The sequence below is a fragment of the Pelophylax lessonae genome (assembly GCF_965119305.1).
Source record: "Pelophylax lessonae genome assembly, chromosome: 3".
In the NCBI taxonomy this organism is placed as follows: Eukaryota; Metazoa; Chordata; class Amphibia; order Anura; family Ranidae; genus Pelophylax; species Pelophylax lessonae.
In genome coordinates, this window is record NC_138770.1 from 332101100 (window position 1) to 332121384 (window position 20285).

The following is a 20285-nucleotide window of genomic DNA, read 5'->3' on the forward strand; positions in this document are numbered from 1 at the left end:
TTTTTCTTTTTTTTTAAACTTTATTACAGGTTTTTAAAAAAAAAAAAAATCTGATCACTTTTATTGCTGTCACAAGCAATGTAAACATCCCTGGTGACAGCAATATGTCGTGACAGGTACACTTTATGGAGGGATCGAGGGTCTAAAAGACCCTAGACCCCTCCACTACACTTCCCTGTATGCAAAACACCGAAAACGGCATTTTTGCATACAGCCGTTTTTCAAATCTGCCGCCTTTTGCAGCACAGTAACCCGGACGTGACGTCATGGACGCCGCCTCCGGGTTACGTCATCGGAGACCCGATCGATGCCGTTTCCGGCATTCATTGGGACTCCATCCAGCCGGCGGACGTGCCGGCTGGGTGCTCGTGGCTCCCGGTGGGACGGTAGCCCCGAGCAAAGCCGCGGAAGGCGGCGGGAGGGGGGGGGACGTCCCCTCCCGCCCCCCCGGGTAACGATCGAGCGGCTCCCGAGCCGCATCGATCGTTACCGATGGAAAGCCGACCGTCGGCTTCAAACAGCGGTACCGGGATGATGCCTCTAGCTAGAGGCATCATCCCGGTATAACCACTCAAAGTCAGCCGACGTAGAGGTTACGTGACTGGTAGTAAAGTGATTAAGTAACCTTTCAGGTTTTTGTTGGGGCAGAAGACATTGGCCAATGTACATTCCATACCTTGTAGGTTACCTTTCAAAAATATATGACAACCTTCTGGATCTACCTTCCTGTCCTCTAATTCAAATTTAACATCTTTTGCTACTCCAACTGCTACCCCTTTCGCTCTTCTAGTTGGGTAATCCCCGTAATACCATGTTGGATATGATTTTGAGTACAATTTTACATTTGTATTCTGTGCTATGTGTGTCTCCTGTAAAAATGTTATATTTGGGGAGTATCTTGATTTCCCGTAATACCTTATGTCTTCTTTTCTGGGGTATTTAACCCTCTAACTGTAACGCTCCGGCGTTTATTTGTGTGGTGTGGATTTGCAGCTGCGGAAGTTACACTCAGTAGTCATGTAGAGATGTGTTGAACTACCATATTCAACTCTCAAGACTCATCATTGTGCATCAGCCTGTCTCAGCAAGCACATACACAAACACAGACACTCATTAAAGATGTTCCTGGAGTGATATGTTTATATGTGAAAGTATAGAGGTGATACTGAGGGGACAGGCGTGGATAGTGATAGCAATGGTAAGAGGTAACAGATGGTGATAGTAAGCACTTAGGATAGCAATCATGTACAGGTAACAGGTGGTAGTGAAGAGCAGATGAAGTGTACAGGAGATGCTAGGCTAGTGCAGTGACAAGATGGTAATAGGCTCAAGAGCTTGCAATCTAAGTAGCGGTGCAGATGTTAGATGTAACATTATAGTTCTTAGAGTAGCAATAGTCTTTAGTAAGCAGAGTAGTAGTGAAAGTAGATTAGGAAGGTATTCCCCTGTGGGGTACTTATCACTGGTAGGTTTGTAAGGAGAGGGTTCCGGCGGTGAGGTAATGATCTTGTAGCGAGATACAAGATGTTGTAGCAAGTCTTCGGTCAATCCAGGTATTAGGGAATAGCTGGAGGATTCGGCAGCGTTAGGTAATGCTGTAGCAAGCGGTTTGCACGATCACATGTGAGTGAATGCCGGCGGTTGAAATAGCCGCTCAGAGCGGCACTCACTGATGAGGTCACGGAATTTAAAGGGACAGGTACTAGATGCGTTCCACCTATCTATATGGTGGAACGTAATGTACAAATAATAGGCTGGAAGGGTACCGCAGGTACCAGGATCTTACACCAATATTATAAGTCAGAAAACTTAGGGTTGTCATCTTGAATCTTTCCATTCCATTTCGCCCCCCCCTCTCAACTCCCCCCTCCAAAGAGGGGGCTCACTAGGATGGGGAGGGGGGATCGACTCCCCAGATGAGAAGGAGATTCAAGATAGCAAAGAATTCCAAGGAAAATAACCCCTTACCCTCCCCCAAACCCCCCCCCCTCCACCTCTCTCCCTCCCTACCCACCTAATCCCAATGATCCTGAAAATTAGGAATTTGGCCATCTCCTGCTCATAGAGCAGAACTGTGTTATTTATATTGGGGTCTTCTTTGCCATCTGTTCTTTCTATTTTGGGTTGGTGCTCTATCTAGCATACTCACTGGACCCCTAACTTTGGGGGAAAGGTCTGGGGCCCGCCTGGATTTCCAGGAGCATCATCCTTTATTTCCTATTTATCCAACTCTTCCCCCCCCCCCCCCAGTCCAGCAGAGTCCTTTCCCATGTTTTCCTCTCAATCTTCTCTCCCAGTCCTCTATTCAGATTATTTTCTTAGAGATTAGTTGCCATTGTTCTTCTTCCTGAATTGTTTTTTTATTCCTGGCTATTGTCCATTCTGGTATATCCAGAATTGGAATTTCCAGTTTTTTACAGAAGTCTTGTAGTTCTTTCGGGAATCTCAATTTTGCCATATGTCCCTCTTTCCGGCCTACTAAACATGCTGGAAAACCCCAATTTTACCAAATATCATGATTTTGCATCAGCTCCAAGAGAATGTTCAATAGTCTCCTTCTCCTTAATATCTCTCAGCCTGGAGACACCGAATCGGATCTTGTCTATCGCCGCTCACCCTGCTGTCAGTTCAGGTCTAGCCAACTCAGATCTGTCACTCCAACAGGCCGTGGCAGATGATGCACATCGACTCGGCAGAGGGGGACAGGGTAGAGGGGTATGAGGTGATAAGGGGGCGGGGGGGTTACGGGTCTGCCGCTGAACTAGAAGGAAGGCTTTTTCTGCAGTTCCCAACATGAGCTCCCTGCCGGCGCCATTCGTAGCCCCCCCCCCTCCCTCACCAAGAGGTCACTTTTAAAGCCTAAAGCTGGCCATACATGGGTCAGTTTTTCTCATACAACCAGCTGGTTGAATGAAAAAACCGACCCGATTTCCCCATGCACGCATTCTGATGTAGTCTTTTCTGTCAAACGAGCTTACAGTCTATTGTCCCTCCCATGCCTGAGCCCTATTTCCAGTCAGGTACCATTTAACACACTAGTATAATTTTGTAAACTTAAGGGAAATATACAAACGCTATACAAATAGTGTGCCTGGCACACGTTGAATACAATCCTCTAGCCCTGCAAGAAAAAAAGTGCTAACCTCTTAGCTACTATACTCTCCTCATTCTCTTAAAAATCACATAACACGATCTATACACATTCTTTAAACTTTTATTTTCTTAAAGATAAACACTAGTCAGATTTAAGAGGCATACATGGATGCAGTTCTGTAACAATTAAAGGAGTTGTAAGGGCAGAAAGTTTTTTTTATCTTAATGCAAAAAACTTATGTGCAGCAGCCCCCCTCAGCCCCCTAATACTTACCTGAGCCCATCTTTATCCAGCGAGGTTGCTGAAGTGTCTCAGCTGCCCAGGACACCCCTCCTTATTGGCTAAGACAGCAGCACAGTGCGATTGTCTCCCACTGCTGTCAATCAAAGTCAGTCAGCCAATCAGGAGAAAGATTGGGGAGGGGCTGGATGGTGGCTCCATGTCTGAATTGACAAAGGGAACTTTGACCCTACTTGGGTGCCCCCATAGCAAGCTGCTTGCTTTGGGAGCACTCAATAGAAGGGAGGGGCCAGGAGCACAAATGAGGGACCTGAAAAGAGGGGGATCTGGGCCACTCTGTGCAAAAACAACTGCACAGAGCAGGTAAGTATAGCATGTTTGTTTGGGTTTTTTTTAAGACTTTGCAATCACTTTAATATATGATCCAGTGTATTTTTAAATGAAAGCAGTGTAGTTACATGGATTCAACCTGGCATCAGCCTCTTGCAAAAGGGCAGTATATGCGGATCCATCGGAATTGTTCTAATATGATAGATTTTGACCAACAGGCCCAGGTTCTCACGGAGAGATTCATCTCCAAGGGTTATGACCCTGACTTTCTCCGTGGGTCCCTGGAGCAAGTCAGCTCGATGGACAGATCTCAACTGTTGACCACGCGTCCAGCTGAGCCACAAAATGACCTCACATTTAGTCCTGCCTTTATAACCACCTATTCTAAACAGGCCATGGACATCAAAAGGTTGATCACAAAACACTGGCACATTTTGGATAATGATCCAGTTCTACGTAATCTTCTGCCTGACAAACCCAGAGTCATTTTTAAAGGGACTACTAATTTGCGAGATAAGTTGGCCCCAAATGTTATTGAAGCTCCTGTGGCACGGCCTTCCTTTTTAGACCATTTGAATGGCTTTTACAAGTGCAATAGATGCCAAGTTTGCCGTTTAAATCATATCAGATGTAAAAACACTAAGTCTTTCAGATCTACCAGTACTGGTAAATCATCAAGATAAAACCTTTTATTTCCTGCACTAGCACTGGGGTAGTCTATCTCCTCCAGTGCTCGTGTGGATTTCAATATATAGGAAGAACTAAACGTCCACTGTCAGTACGTTTGAATGAGCACATAACTAACATACGGAATGGGTATGATAAACACTCGGTGTCCAAGCATTTCCTTACCAAACATAATAAAAACCTGTCTAATGTTACTTTCTTGGGCATTGATAAATTTACCCCGAAATGGCGGGGGGAACCTTTTGTGAGGGGCCTCTCTAGGTTAGAAATGGCTTGGATATACAAAGTTAAGACATATACCCCTTTCGGAATGAAAGTGGATACTGACGTAAACGCATTCATTAACAATTCTTGATTTTTTGGTTTGCGTTAGTCTTTCCTCTGAATTTCCATACCTTATAAGGTCCACTTAGTTTTTTATTTGGGAATTCCTTCTGCAGGAGAGGTCAATGGCAATATTTGGCACTTTGTCATGGTATAATTTACAAACATGGTTTAACACAATATTATGTATACCTATATTGTATATTTATATATACCTTTTATATAATTTATATTTACATTTTTTATCTAATATTTTTGGAGCCACGAATTACACTCAGTACATGTGGTGTGATTTGAGTCCATATATTGATCAAAGAATGGCATCAATATTGGGATTAGGGTGCCTCCTTAACATTAACATCCGGCTATCATTACTGTGTTTTCGGATTCATACTGTACTTGGGGATTTTTGTTCAATTTATCACATTATTGGTCCCTATGAGATATAAGAATGTAGCTTGTCAAAGGTATGCAGGGGATGCCAAACTTATTATTTAAGTTTGTACATGATGTGTAGCTATAAATGAATGTAATTTAGAGTTTTTTACCAGCTGTAAATGAATATACTTTAGAGTTGTTATTTACTAAATGTTTATAGGGTGACTCTCTGTGGGATCTAGGGACGTCACCTGCCAGTAGTGGGTTTATTATGACCATTACTACAAATTACGGACATTTGTTGTTTAACATCCTTTTTCATTTATAGATTTAGACACATTTAATAGTGGAATCGGTTTCCAAGCAATGGTGATCGATGTTGATTAAACCCATATTTAAGATGAAAATATGTCAGGTCTTGGATCCGCTCCTTTGACCTTAGTTAAAATGGCGGCAGCGGCTTCAATCCCTTGAACCCACAGGGAGGATCCGTCCTTCCAATTGCTTCTATGTGTTATTATATAAGAGGTGGCGTCAGCGCGCCGCCCGTACCTTGAGAACGTCATCTTTTGACGAAACGTACGTCGGTCGCGGCGTGCTGACGTCACCTCGTTGAGACGCTCAGGCGGGTGTTTGGAACTGTCCGGCCGGCAGCTACGATTCAGCGCAGTTTTTAAGCATTCTATGTAAGTGCAATACTTTATTGTCTATTTTTAAATAAACCGGTTTACACTATGGATATCTCCATCATTGCTTTTATATGATTGTTGGAGCCATCTTTGCGGGTCGGCCTCTATACCACCAGGGACCGTTAGTGTATGGGAGATTTCGATATTCCCCGGGGACATCTGGAACTAAGATTTGGCATTCATTTGTCCTTTCTCTGGTAAGCAGATTGTTTTGGTGGAGCCTCCCAGCGGGTCCTCAGCTCATTGGAAATTACTCTATATGCACATTTATTTCTATTATCTGGTAATTGCATTTAGATCCAGGTGGTGTCTTATCCATAAGGCCTCCTTTGAGCTATATATTGATCTGTTTTTATTTGACAACTATCTGGTAATTACAACACTTAAGGTGGTGGTGCATTCATAGCTTCTATCATCCTTTAAACTACTGTGTATTGGCTTATTTATATCAACATCTGGTAAGCAGCCTGTGTTGGTGGTGGGTTGTACTAGCACCTTCCTTTTTTCCTTTTTCCATTTTGCACATTCGGGAGTGACTCACCTGAATATTATACAGTATCACGCTATGTTTTATTTGTTTTTTATCCACTCACTTAATATATCGTGATCCTGGGACGGCCATCGCTGGGGAGGAATCCTTCATCTGGCTCGGTCAATCCTTATTCAAGGCATACTTTACTGCTACTTCTGGTAAGCAGTAAATTTATTCATTTTCTTGCACGGGTGGATATTTGGTCGAATACATACTTTATTGGACTTTTTGAATCAAACAACAATTTTTTAACAAACATTGGGACTTTTTGGACTTTTGTTATATGTTTGTGTCACTTAGCGCAGCTTCCCCCCCTTATTTATTCTTGCAATACCTGTACAGCGAATCTGTGTGTGAGGAAGTAGTGGTACAAGAAGACAATCAGTTCTGATCAAGAGAGAAAGCAGAATGACGCTGGGACAAGCTCAACATTGTGCTTTTTTCTCATTTCTTCCTTTAGATCAATGATGACCTTGACTCAGGAGGGAAGTGAGTTAAATGATGCTGGCCATCATCTAGCACTATAAAAAAGTACTTTATAGGAAATCTCTGTATTAAAAGTAAATACTAAAACTTGCCTCCCATGGCTTCCAATACCATCTCTATGCTGACGATACTCAAATCTGTTTCCTTACCCCTCAGCTTACTCCCTCAGTCTCATCAGGTATCACTAATTTACTAGCAGATATATCAGTTTGGATGTCACACCACTTCCTCAAACTCAATCTATCCAAAACCAAACTTACAATTTTTCCTTCACCACGTGCCCCTTCCCCTGATCTCTCTGTCAAAATCGATGGCACAACTATCAGCCCATCCCACATGCCAAGATCCTAGGTGTAGTCCTGGACTATGAACTCTCCTTCAAGCCCCACATCCAACACTGTCTAAATCTTCCTCAATCTTTAATTGAGAGAAGACCCTATCTGTGCTTTTGCTATATTTCCTTAGAACGCTTCATCTCTTGCTGGTATTTAGATATTAGACATAGAAGCCAGTAATGCTGTCCATGCACTATATGAAAAATCCTCCTAACTACTTCTAATCCTTGTTTGCTTTGCAACAACATTTTTAAAATACAAATCCACTTCAGTAACATTTAGAATAGTTAGGGGTAGCTCTTATTTGTGTCCAGGGAACTCTACGTAGTTTTGTGGAGTGGAGTGGAGTTGTGCTGCCTGCCACAAGTGGGTGTAACAACACAAATTTAATTGGAAAAAAAAATCAGCGTGGGGGTCCCCCAATCCAAACCAGGTCTTTATTACATGATAAATAATTGCTAATGCCTAAATAGAATTTTATTAGAATGTTGACTTCTAGTTATATATATATTTATGCTTTTATCATGGTACTACTATATAGTCTAGGTATAAATCTGATCAACACAGTGGCTTAGTGCTCAGATCTAGCAACAGTCAGGTCAGGGGTTCAAATGCTACCTTCCACCTTCCTAAATGGCAAAAGCATGTTTGCTATCAGCGTGATACAATTTAGCACCCACTGGGGGCACTTATGCGTTCGCCAAAGCACATATGCATTTGTCATTGCAACTCTAGGGAGATGGTAGCATGGGTGGGATTTGAACTCGTGACCAAAGTGCTGCTAGCTAAGAGTGCTAAAGATAAAACCACTGTGCAGAGTAGAATTATACCTAGAATATAAAGAAGTACCATGATTACAGAATGAACATATATAAATAGAACTCAACATTTTCATAAAATACGAATTATTAGACATAAAAAATGTTTGACATATATAGAATGAAGATATAAGTCTTACATCAATGATAATATAAATATCAGCAAAAGAAGCAAAACAAGTCACATCTACTAATTTTGGGCGATTTAGCAATGATCTTCCCTTTGAATTTATGGGGAATATATATTCTCTTGATCTATGTTTATTCGTTAATCATGGTACTATTGTATATTCTGAGCATAATTGTGCTTCTCTCAATGGCTTGAGACTCAGACCATAAGCTCAAATCCCAAGCATGGTGTCACCTGCCTAAAATTTAAAAAACAGAGTATGCTGAAAATAGGTGAAAATTTGTTATTTAGCAAAAATATTATTGCGTGGAAATAAAATGTTCAAACACTAGTGAACACAGGGTGTTAGCATGGTTGGGATTTTAACTCATGACCATCTATAGTCTCCTAAAAAATAAATGTACCATGAAAAAAAAATATATATAACAGATACGTAACTGTAAATGATTAATACGTGCAATCTCATGGAATAGCAGACATTACATTGTAATAATCATTCAGAACAGCATTCGTTAGAAATTCAAAGAAAACAAACTATGCCCGATAATTGTAAAATAAATAAATAGCCACACATGAGATAGAGCACCCCCTATATTTATTGGCATACATAAACACATGGTCATAGCTAAATACTGCAGTGCAGTTTCATATAGGTCAAAATGCCTGGTGGATGTCAGAAGAACGGGTATGCATGACGTTTTTCCAGGGACTTGCTTTTGAAAAAGAGGGCAAGTCCCTGGAAACATGTCGTGCACACCCTCTCTCTTGACCACCAGGCACTTTGACAGCTGTCTTCCTTGTGTGCAGCCTAGAACGCCGCTGCTAACATCAATACTTTGAGCTGGCTGACTCCCTGTCATCCTGGGTCTCTCTTTACCCAGTGATGCCTACAGCCTCACACGGATTACAGCTGCTTGGTCCCAGGTGTTCCCTATCCATGCTGTTTCATGCTAACTTCTATGTAAGTGTGCTGCTTATTTTAATAAAGTGTTTTTTTTTTATTTTATACTGACCTCAGCACCCTGCTAATAGTTTTCTTCTAGATTGAGGTGATCCTACCTGGATTTTCTGTGGGAGCAGCAGAGGTTCCAGTCTCGGTCCCTTCTCCCGTTCATCCATCCATCCATCCAGTTGCCTCATCCATTCCTCTATCCTGTTGATGGTCTACAGATACAAATGAAAGTTCCAATGGACCAAGGGACTTTACACTTCTCCTAGGAGCGCCGTATGTACTTTGTACTTGTACACTCTTTGGATTTGCTTTAGCTTTCCCCAAACAGTTATGTATGATTGTCAAAAATTCACAGATTATTGAGTACTCTGATCTCTGTAATACAAAATTCTTCTTGAAAACCAATTGTGTTTCATGGGATTAACTATTTGATCTCATTTACTGTAAGCAAGCAATGTTCTATTAACTAAACCTACATTTTATAATACTAAACCTTTTCTCTTTATTTTCTTTTTCCGTAATGCCTTTGGCTGTAATGTTGAGTCTTTACTTTCTCTACCTTTAACAATATTCATCATATGCAAGAGTATATTCTTATAATACTTTACACAGTCAGTGGTTTAGAAACACGAGATTGAGCAGTTGTAACTGTGTAATCTGTTGGTTGGCAGTAAAGTAATTGGAGCTGTGTAAAAGGACTCATGCCATCACAATATTTTATCCAATTTAATTAAATTAGCAGAACTTTAAGGAAGAAAACATGAGTGAGCAACTCACGGCTTTGCTTAATATTCTACAGACTGTCAATAGTGATCTTTTCAGCTACTGCCATCTGCCTACCTTTACTCTGTATAGGATAGGATAAACATTTAAACAGATAAAAATTGTTCAGCTGTTTGTAAATGTATGCATCAAACAAGCTTCAGTGTTCTTTGTTAACAGCATAACCACATATTTCTGAAGTTCAAGATGCTCCATCTTATACTACCTATTGATTTATATGCTTAAATATCTCTACATTAACCAAATGTTCATATAGGAAATTAGAAACCAATAAATAAATAAATAAAAAGCCCTGGCACACTCCTATTTGTGTTAGTAAACCAAATATAATTGTGGAAGCTTTGAAACAGTTTAATTGGATCAAGAGGGACACCTATCCATTTGATAAATCTGATTTACATCCCTTAAAGCAGTGTTTCTCAATTCCGGTCCTCAGGGCACACTAACAGGTCAGATTTTAAGTATTACCTTGGGGAGATGCAGACTAGAATACTGCAATCACTGAGCAGCAAATTATATCACCTGTGATGTTTTTTAGTTTTCTTGCAAACCTGGCCTGTTAGTGTGCACTGAGGACCGGAGTTGAGAAACACTGCCTTAAAGGGACATGCTCAAGTGACCTATTGAAAGTAGGTCAAATAGTGAAGTGAGCTGCTAATGTTGGTGGCATGTGCAGCTCAATGTGTGTTTATTACATGGGGGGGATATAAGAAGTTGAGGACAATTGGTTATTAACACAACACGTGAACTTTTTAGCTTTTTTATGTATATACTGTATAGCCAGTGAATTGTTTTTGGACATTCACTATATATTGTTGGTGTGATGTCACCATCCTACACAGCCTATGTGCTCCAGGATGGGTCCAGGATCTCTGGTTTTGTTTCTGGTGTCCTACACAGCTCCTGACAGTGACATCTTTCTGGCTTCCGAAGACACACCAAGGCTCAACAACAAACCACACTGGGTGGAATACATGATCTTATCTTTATGCATCTTGTAAGCTGGCACTTGTGATTTTTAAGATCTTTTCCTATTTAGCGCACTAAGTTTGTGCCCTCTACTGTTACCTTTATATATTGTAGATATTACTTCAGTCTCATTGAGATGCTGCCACAGATATCTTTGGACCTGTGAGCCTTTAATTATAATCCTACACCCCCACAGCATATTTACATGCATATATTTGTTGTAGTTTAGATGTATTCCTACTTGCGCCATTCTTGATAACTCTCACTATCAAACCCCTTTTCAGACTTCTGTTTATGGTTAGAGACCAAGATGTTGCAGCTTATGAACACTAGAATAAGGAACAGGCCTTTTGCTACTGACTTATACTACTGACTGGTATCATTGATGTGCATCTTCCACGAGCGTTGTGGTGAAGATTCATGTATCCTTATGCATGTGATACCCAAATGGCTTGTACATTTACCACACATGATACACTGCAGGCAGAGGCTACAAACTACTACAATGCTGTCAGCAGCAGATGTGCTGAAAAAAAAGCCCAGACTGATTTGCTTTGTGGAGTGTCCGCAGGAAAAACATTGATTTACCCCTTGGGTCAGTGCCATTCGATTGAGCGGGATGCCTGTTCCTTTCACTCTTCTGCAAGAAGCCCCTAACCCTGGATGAAATTCTACAATGCTACTGTTGAATCTTTCCCTCACTTACCTCTACATCTTCCTTAAGGCTTCCCAGATGTGATGGATACAGATGATTGCCCTTCTGTTCTTTGGTTTTACTAATGATGGTTAATGTTTAGGATTCCTTGAGATAGAAGTAGCAGAGGAACTTGCTTGATTAAAGCTTAATAAAGCAATGGACCCTGATGGTACAAATCCCTGAGTTCTAAGCAAACTTCGATGTATAGCTGTTGGACAATTATTTGCTCATTTTAATACATCTTTTTTAACAGGAATATTTCCCAATGATTAGCTGACAACTAATATTGTGCTTATCCACAAGAAAGCTAGCAAAGTAGAATCTGGCAATTGGAGGCCAGTGAGTTAAATGTCTGTTGTAGTCAAATTATTAGAATCATTCCTAAAAAGAACTATCATTGATCTCCTAAAAACACAAATTGCTAAACTCAAAGTAGCATGGCTTTACTGAGGGTGGATCATGTCAGAATAATCTGATTTCATTTTTTTACTATATTACTAGTAACTAATAAAAAATGTGTACAAACTAAGACGTAACCCTTGGGTGATTCAGTGGATATGCAGTTGGCTAAAGGATAGATACCAAAGTGTGGTTATAAACGGGGTTCAGTCACTAGTGGTATACCACAGGGCTCTGTACTAGGTCCTTTTCTATTTATCTATTATCTATTTTAAAGTGATATAACTAAAGGTTTGGTGTGTAAGGTATGTCTTTTTGCTGAGGACACAAGGTGTTTGCAATAGGGTTAATATCCCTGGAGGTGTCTGTAATAAGGAACATGATTTTGAACATGATTACTGGAAGATTTGTTAAAGCAAAAATTGTCACAGAAGTGGAACCTGCATTTCAATGTATCTCAATGCAAATGAGCACACTTAGAAAACAAGGACAAATATTTGGGGGTACTTATTTCAGATGATTGCAAAGTGATCAAACAGTGTGGCAATGCAGAATTCTAGGATACATCACTAGCAGGAAGTCACCAGCAGGAGGAAGGAGGTCTTGATTACCCTATATACTGTAGATCTTTAGTTACACCTCATTTAGAATACTGCATCAGTTCTGAAGATCTCACATAAAAAAAGGTATTGATAAGATAGAACCAGTCCAGAGACAAGACTTCAGGAAGTGAATAAGGTTTAGGAGGGCAGTATTTTCACAATGAAGCCAAGATCACGGGGACATAACCTCAAACTAGCAGTAAGAAAGTTAACACTAACTTTAGAAAGTATTATTTTGCCAAAAGAATAGTCGATGCTTGGAATAGAGTTCCAAAAGGGATAATGAGTCAGTCAACAGTAAGTGGGTTCAAACATATTTGGGACAAACATAAATCGATACTCAAAAGAAGTTTAAATAAATAAATGGTGGGAGGGGCAGACTTGATGGACTGCCGTCATTCTTTTACGTTTCTATGATTGTCTAACATTATTAGCAGTAATGGCATTAGGAGTTGAATATATGGTGCCTTGGGGCCTAACAATATGCTGATTTGGTGAATAAAACCAGACCGCAGTTCAAAGGTCAGGAAGTGCATTATTGGTAATTGGTTGCTATGGCTTTGAACAATCACATTTGTTTGCTGATTTTCTGAACTATGAATGACTTGAGATCAGGGTGAAAGTACAGGATCACAATTGCAAGACGGGGACAGGGTGTTTTCCCCTTATGACTGGAGGGTAGTTCATTGCAGGATCATCAGTTTACTGAGAGCTGCAGATTAAAAAATTCAGAGAAACTACATTACCATGTTTAACCCCTTGCCGACTGCCCACAGTAATATTACTGCAGCAGTGCGGCTCCCCTGCATCCAGTCACCTTCCTCCCCCGATCGTCTGGTAAACGGAGAGAAGACCCGCCTGCTTATGTAAACAAAGCAGGCGGATCTTCTGTGAAACAGGCAGGGACAGATCATCAGTTTTTAGCTAATCTGAAACTGCGATCTGTCTGTGCCTGTCACAGAACCCCCCCCCCCCCCCCACACACACACACACACACAGTTAGTAAGCATCTAGGCATACATTAACCCCTTTGATCAACCACAGGGTTAACCCCTTCCCTGCCAATGGCATTATTACAGTAATGGTATATATTTTTAGCACAGATAACTGTAGTAATGTCACTGGTACCCCCAAAAGTGTCAAAAATGTCAGTTAGGGGTCCGATCTGTCCACCGCAATCCCGCAAAAAATCGCAGATCGCCGCCATTACTAGTAGAAAAAAACAATAAAAATTACATAAATCTTTCCCGTAGTTAGTAGACGCAATAACTTTTCGCAAACCGATCAAAATAAAGCTTATTGTGATTTTTTTTTTCAGCAAAAATATGTAGCAGAAAACAAATTGGCCTAAAATGTTAAAAAATTTAGATTTTTACATTTTCTTTTGGGAATGTCCAAAGCAGAATGTGAAAAATAATGTTTTTTTTCACAATTGTCGCTCATCTTTTGCTTATAGCACAAAAAATATAAATCACACAGGTGATGAAATACCACCAAAAGAAAGCTCTATTTGTGGGGAAAAAAGGACGTAAATTTTATTTTGGTACAGTGTCACACAACCGCGCAATTGTCTCTTAAATTAACGCAGTGCCGAATCGCAAAATAGGGCCTGGTCAGGAAGGGGGCAAAACCTTCCGGGGATGAAGTGGTTAAACCTATATGTAATTTTAGTGACTGAGTTATATGTGCTGTAGTTATATTGTATAAAAATTGGAGCAAATGAAAACAGAGAACCCGACTATTACAATCAGATTCTAACTAGTAGGTATGTTCAAGAAGATTGCAAAGGACATTGCCATGGAAATTCTGCATTGGCTGGATGATATGATGAAGCAGAGAACATAATTGATGCTTAGACTAAGCAAGTTTAATTTTCAAAAAAAGCCCATACTTCCAATTGGGGCAATTTGAATATTACTGTTTGATCTATTTGGTCCTTTTTAACAGTGGTGAATCTTGCATGTAGAGTTGGACGAGCAGTTCCGAATTTGTGGTGCGCTTGACGGGATGTTCGCCCGTTGAACGCCCCACAATGCACTGTGCACTACACAATGTTTTCTAAGCTCTGACTGTGCAAAGCTTTGCCCAATCAGGGCACTGTGATTTGCTGGTTGTAAAGTGGTGGACCGGTAAGCTGGCCGCCATGTCTTTAAACATGGATGAGTCACCAGCTATCAACAGGCTTCCCCACTAACAGAAGAATTTTTAAAAAATGTTAAAAAAACTGTGTGGACCCCCCCCCCCCCCAATCCATACAAGGCCCTGATCGGAAAATGATCTCTCTATGTATGGATTTTATGCAGAAGTTAATCATTTACATGTATTTGCAATGCTTTATCAAACTAAGGTTAAGCCTCGTACACACACACCGATTCTTGGCCGATCGATCGGCCGTCTTTTGTCCAGTGTTGTTGTGTTGGTTGAAATGTGCTCTAGACTGCACACAAATTTTGTCGGCCAACAACAACCAACTGCAGAAGTGATGTCATGTTCTGGTCTACTTTTCGTGTGTTTTTTCTTCTCTGAGCATGCCCAGTCTTGATCACCACATTTTTGTCGGCCGAAATCTGTACTGACTGAGGAACAATCGGCCGTTCTGCTGACGGCCAACAAAAATTTTATAGCATGCACACCAGATTTTGTTCGGCCGAAAAGTCGCAGTCGGTTGTTGGAAGCATCATATTAACAAGCCGACAATCGGCCGATCGGACGGTGGCCGAAAATTTACGGCCAACAATTGGTGCGTGTGTACGGGGCTTTAGGAGACTGCCCCTAAACTTACATTCAGTGTTACATTATGTGTTTAGGAAATGGCTTGCATAGAAAGAGGAAGTGTCGATGGTTTGGCTTTACCACAACTATTTATAATATCATTAGGAACAAGAACACAATACATTTATAAGAACATTTATGGGATGAATTTAGATACGTAATTATAAAATGAGAGTATATTTTTAGGGGGTTAACAAACAACCCCACTGTGTTGAACGTGTCTTTATTTAGAACCATCATATAATTAAGTGACACCCAAAGTGTCCATTCACACTGGTACGACTTGTCAGGCGACTTGGTCAGCCTGACAAGTCGTGCACCGTCGCTCCCATAGTGTAGTACAGGACCGGTTCTAATAGGAGCGACACAAGTCGCTCTGACTTAGAAAAAGGGTCCTGTACTACTTAGGGGCGACCTGGAGGTGACTTGCATTGACTTCCATTATGTAAAGTCCGTGTAAGTCGCGCCAAAGTCGCACTGCACGCAACTTCACAGGTCGCCCCCTAAGTCGTAGCGACATAATGTGAACGGAGCCTTATTTCTTATCATATCATGTATTGTGTCGTTGTAATGAACCATATAAAAAAGGGGAAACATGGAAATAAAACCTTTGAGTGTTGTACCGACCTTGATTGTAATCTGTGTATAGCACTCCCTGGGCAGTCTCTGGGAATGCTGAATTGAGGTGTGAGGTAAACTAGAATTTATATTAGGGAAAAATAAGGTGGAGACAAGAGGGGCATTGAATTGAGACCCTTATAGTGGAGGTGCACACTAGACATCACTGTGCGCTCTCCAAGCTCCCTCATGGCAAGATGAAGCTGTGTACTGTACAACTTGAGAAAATACAGCTCTTTCCCCTATTCCTTGCAAACGCCCTCTGGGAAATGCAATTCAAAAGTTCTTGATTACAGTAAAGTCTCTCTCCTCTGGACTACAGTTCCGACAGTACAGTGCAGAGTATCTCAGTCTATTCAATTCCTCCTTCTCAGCAGCTTTCTCCTCTTGCTGATATAGTTGCTAACCAATTCAGCACAACAGGGCAGCAGCTACGGAGAGCAGCTGTTTCTCTCATTTTCCATTCTTAGCCAAGCACCTGGCTACATGTCCATTAACATTACTGGTTACAATGGCCCTAAATGGCCCTGTGTGTGTGCCCCAAAGTCACTTTGAAATAATAGTTATGGAACTTTTAATCTGGTAGATCACCATCACAATGACAAGGTCTCTTTGTGCTGTAAAATGCCCAGGTAACAACAAATGACTGGAACTTCAACCATCGCCATGCCACCCAATGGCATTAAAATAAAAAGACTTCTATGCTCACACAATGGCAAAACTTCAATTACAAAATAAAATGCATGTAGTTAGTAAAACATAAATATATAAATAAAAGTATATTTTAGCTCTCAGACATTATATTTGGGTTTTGTTGAATTTTGTATTTTTTTTTCTTGTATTGTTTACCTTCAGTATTCCAGAAGGACACTTGTTGCTAGGCATCACATCGCAGTGGCCTGCCATTCTTCGTATACTGATAAATATACAATGCAGGAAATTATTTATATCACAATGTTATAATGATAGTCAACACTAGCAGTTGAATAATGCATATATGCAATTAAAGTAGGCATGTGAAGAGGGAAATATAGGAACTGTCGTCTTTGCCTTATTTTTAAAGGAAACTTGTAATGAGAAAAATATATAATTATTGCCACTGCTGACTTTATTTTAATTAATATGCATAACTATCTCTCAGGGTTACATAGTTACATAGTAGGTGAGATTAAATAAAGACAATAGTCCATCTAGTTCAACCTGTGTAGGTGTGTGTGGCTGTAATCATCTCACATACCCCTGAATGTTCTGATCCTTGAGATGTAAGTCTAAGAGTCTTTTGAAAGCCACCATACTACCCGCAGAAACCACCTCTTGTGGTAGAGAATTCCACAATCTTGTTGCCCTAACAGTAAAGAACCCCCCGCGTTGCCTGAGGTTAAAACGCTTCTCCTCTAATCGCATTGTATGCCCTCGAGTCCTCATGCAATCCCTTCGAATGAACAGCTTTTTTTCTAAGCTGGGATCCCCATTAAGATATTTATAAATTGCTATCATGTCCCCCCTCAGACGTCTCTTCTCCAGGGAGAATAAAGAAGAGCGATTGTAGACGCTCTTCATAGTCAAGGTCCTCCAATCCCCTAATTAGTTTAGTTGCCCTTCTCTGGACTCTCTCCAGCTCCAACACATCCCTCCTGAGGACTGGCGACCAGAACTGGACGGAATACTCCAGATGCGGTCGGACCAGAGTTTTATAAAGTGGAAGGATTATAGTCTTATCTCTGGAATGCATCCCTTTCTTTATGCATGCTAATGTTCTGCTGGCTTTGGCAGCTGCCGCTTGACATTGCATGCTGTTTCCTAATCTATCATCAACCAAGACTCCCAGATCCTTCTCCATTTTTGATTCCCCCAAGGGCTCCCCTCCTAACGTGTATTGTGTTTTTATGTTTTTTAGTCCCCAAGTGCAAAACCTTACACTTCTCCACGTTAAACCTCATTTGCCATGTCATTGCCCACTCCGTTATTTTGTCCAGGTCATTCTGTAGGATATCTGCTTCATGTTGTGAAGTTATTGCCCTGCCCAATTTTGTGTCATCTGCAAAAACTGATATCGAACTACTGATCCCGACCTCAATGTTGTTTATGAATAAATTGAACAAGGTTGGTCCCAAGACTGAGCCTTGGGGGACCCTGCTTACCACCTCAGACCAGTCTGAGTATGCGCTGTTTATTACTACCCTTTGGACACGCCTTTTTAGCCAGTTCCGTATCCAAGAGCAAACCCTGCTATCGATACCTGCAGACCTTATTTTATAAATTAAGCGCTTGTGGGGAACTGTATCAAACGCCTTAGCGAAATCCAAGTACACCACATCCACTGGTCTCTCCCTATCTAGCTCACAGCTCACCTCCTCGTAGAATGTTAGGAGATTGGTTTGACAAGAACGCCCATTTGTAAACCCGTGCTGATTACTGCTGATGATGTTGTTGTCTTTAGCAAACTCTACGATATAGTCCCTTATCATCCCCTCCAGAAGTTTACATACTACTGATGTCAAACTGACAGGCCTATAATTTCCCGGGATATGCCTCTGGCCCTTTTTGAATATTGGAATCACGTTAGCTTTCTTCCAATCCCCTGGTACATCTCCTGTCCTAATACTGTCAGCAAAGATCAGGAACAGTGGTCTCGATATAACTTTACTGAGTTCCTTGAGTACTCTCGGATGTACGCCATCCGGTCCTGGTGATTTGTTTGTGTTAAGTTTATCCAGCCTTTCCCTGATTTCCCCCTCTGTTAGCCATAGTGGCAAGTCCTGTGTATTACTACTAACCATACAGTCATGGTCAGTGTACCCCTCCTTTTCCTGTGTAAAGACTGACGAGAAAAAAGCATTCAGCACGGTTGCTTTTTCAGTGTCCTCTGTAACCATCCTCCCATCATTGTTAATTATGTGTGCAATATGCACTGCCTTAGTTTTTTTGCTGTTGATATATTTAAAGAATTTCTTTGGGTTTTTTTTTACTATCCTCTGCTATTTGTCTCTCAAAGTTGATTTTAGCCATCTTGATTTCTTGTTTACTTTTCTTATTTGCCTCCTTGTATTGCTCGAAAGCCTATACTGTGCCCTCTGATTTATACTTCTTGAAGGCCAATTTTTTCCCCCTAATAAGTTTTTTGACGCTACAGTTTAGCCAGCCAGGTTTGGCTTTGTCTCTTCTAAATTTATTTCCCATAGGAATGCACTGCAAGATGCCTTTGCCTAATATGTTCCTAAAGCATTCCCATTTTTCCTCTGTGGTCAGGGATCCCAGGGTTTGGTCCCAGTTTACCCTTTCCATCAATGAGTACAATTTTGGAAAGTTTGCCCTTCTGAAGTTTAGGGTTCTTATGTTCCCCACTTGCCTTGTTATATTGTTATTTACACTAAATGTGATCATCCTGTGATCGCTAGAGCCCAGGTTGTCCTGGACTCCTACCTCCGAGATTATGTCTGGGTCATTAGTGAGCAATAGATCCAGGACTGCGTTTTCTCTGGTAGGGGAATCCACCAACTGTGACATGTAATTATCCAGTAAGGTTTCCGTGAATAGACGGGCCTTCTGTGAGTGTGCAGTCCCAGGGTTAGGGATGATCGAACTTTTGAAAAGTTTGGTTCGACCAGAACACCCGAATTTCAGGAAAGTTCGGTTCGGATTCCAGAACCCCATTGAAATCAATGGGACCCGAACTTCTGGAATCAAAAAACCCCATTTTGAAGCCCTAAAACCCAATAAATGCCCCTAAAAAGTGCCTAGGGTTCTGGGTCATGCCCCAGGGACTATTAATCACACAAGAAAAAGTTCTTAAAAACTGTCGTTTTTGATAGAGAGCCAATTATTGAAAAAAAAAAAAAAAAAGAGATTTCTTTGGATTTAGTGTCTGGGGGGTCTAAAAGGTGTACCTGTGAAGTTTCAGCTCTGTAGCATGTCCAGAACCAGAATTATAGCATACCAAACCTTCAAAAATGACTTTTTTTGCTTAATCGCACCTTTCTTTTGCTCCTAATCAACGGCACAGCCAATGTGTATGACGGGGACATAATGCAGTGCACTGGGAACAAGATTTTTTTTGGAAAAAGGTGCTGTCTCTTTAAATGTGCATATAATTAACGGGTGTATTTCCACAATGGGGCTATTATTACCAAATTTTTTCAAGAAGTCCAAAGATGTATGTAATTGCACTTTATTTCATGTAAAATGGTGTTTGGTGCACTTTAACTTGAATTCTCACAAGAAACAGACATATATGCACGGATACATTGAGGGTTAGGGTTAGGGGTAGGGGCCACAATGTAGTGCAGAGTGAACAAGATTAGAGATGTTTTGGATGAATACTGTTGTCTCTTGACTTTGAATAGAAGTAAAGGATGCTTAAAAATTGGGCCTTTGGTGGTCCCGACGATGCCTTGCACCATATCCCTATGAAAGTGCTGGTAATGAAGGCAATAATTGCCTTTGTAAGGAA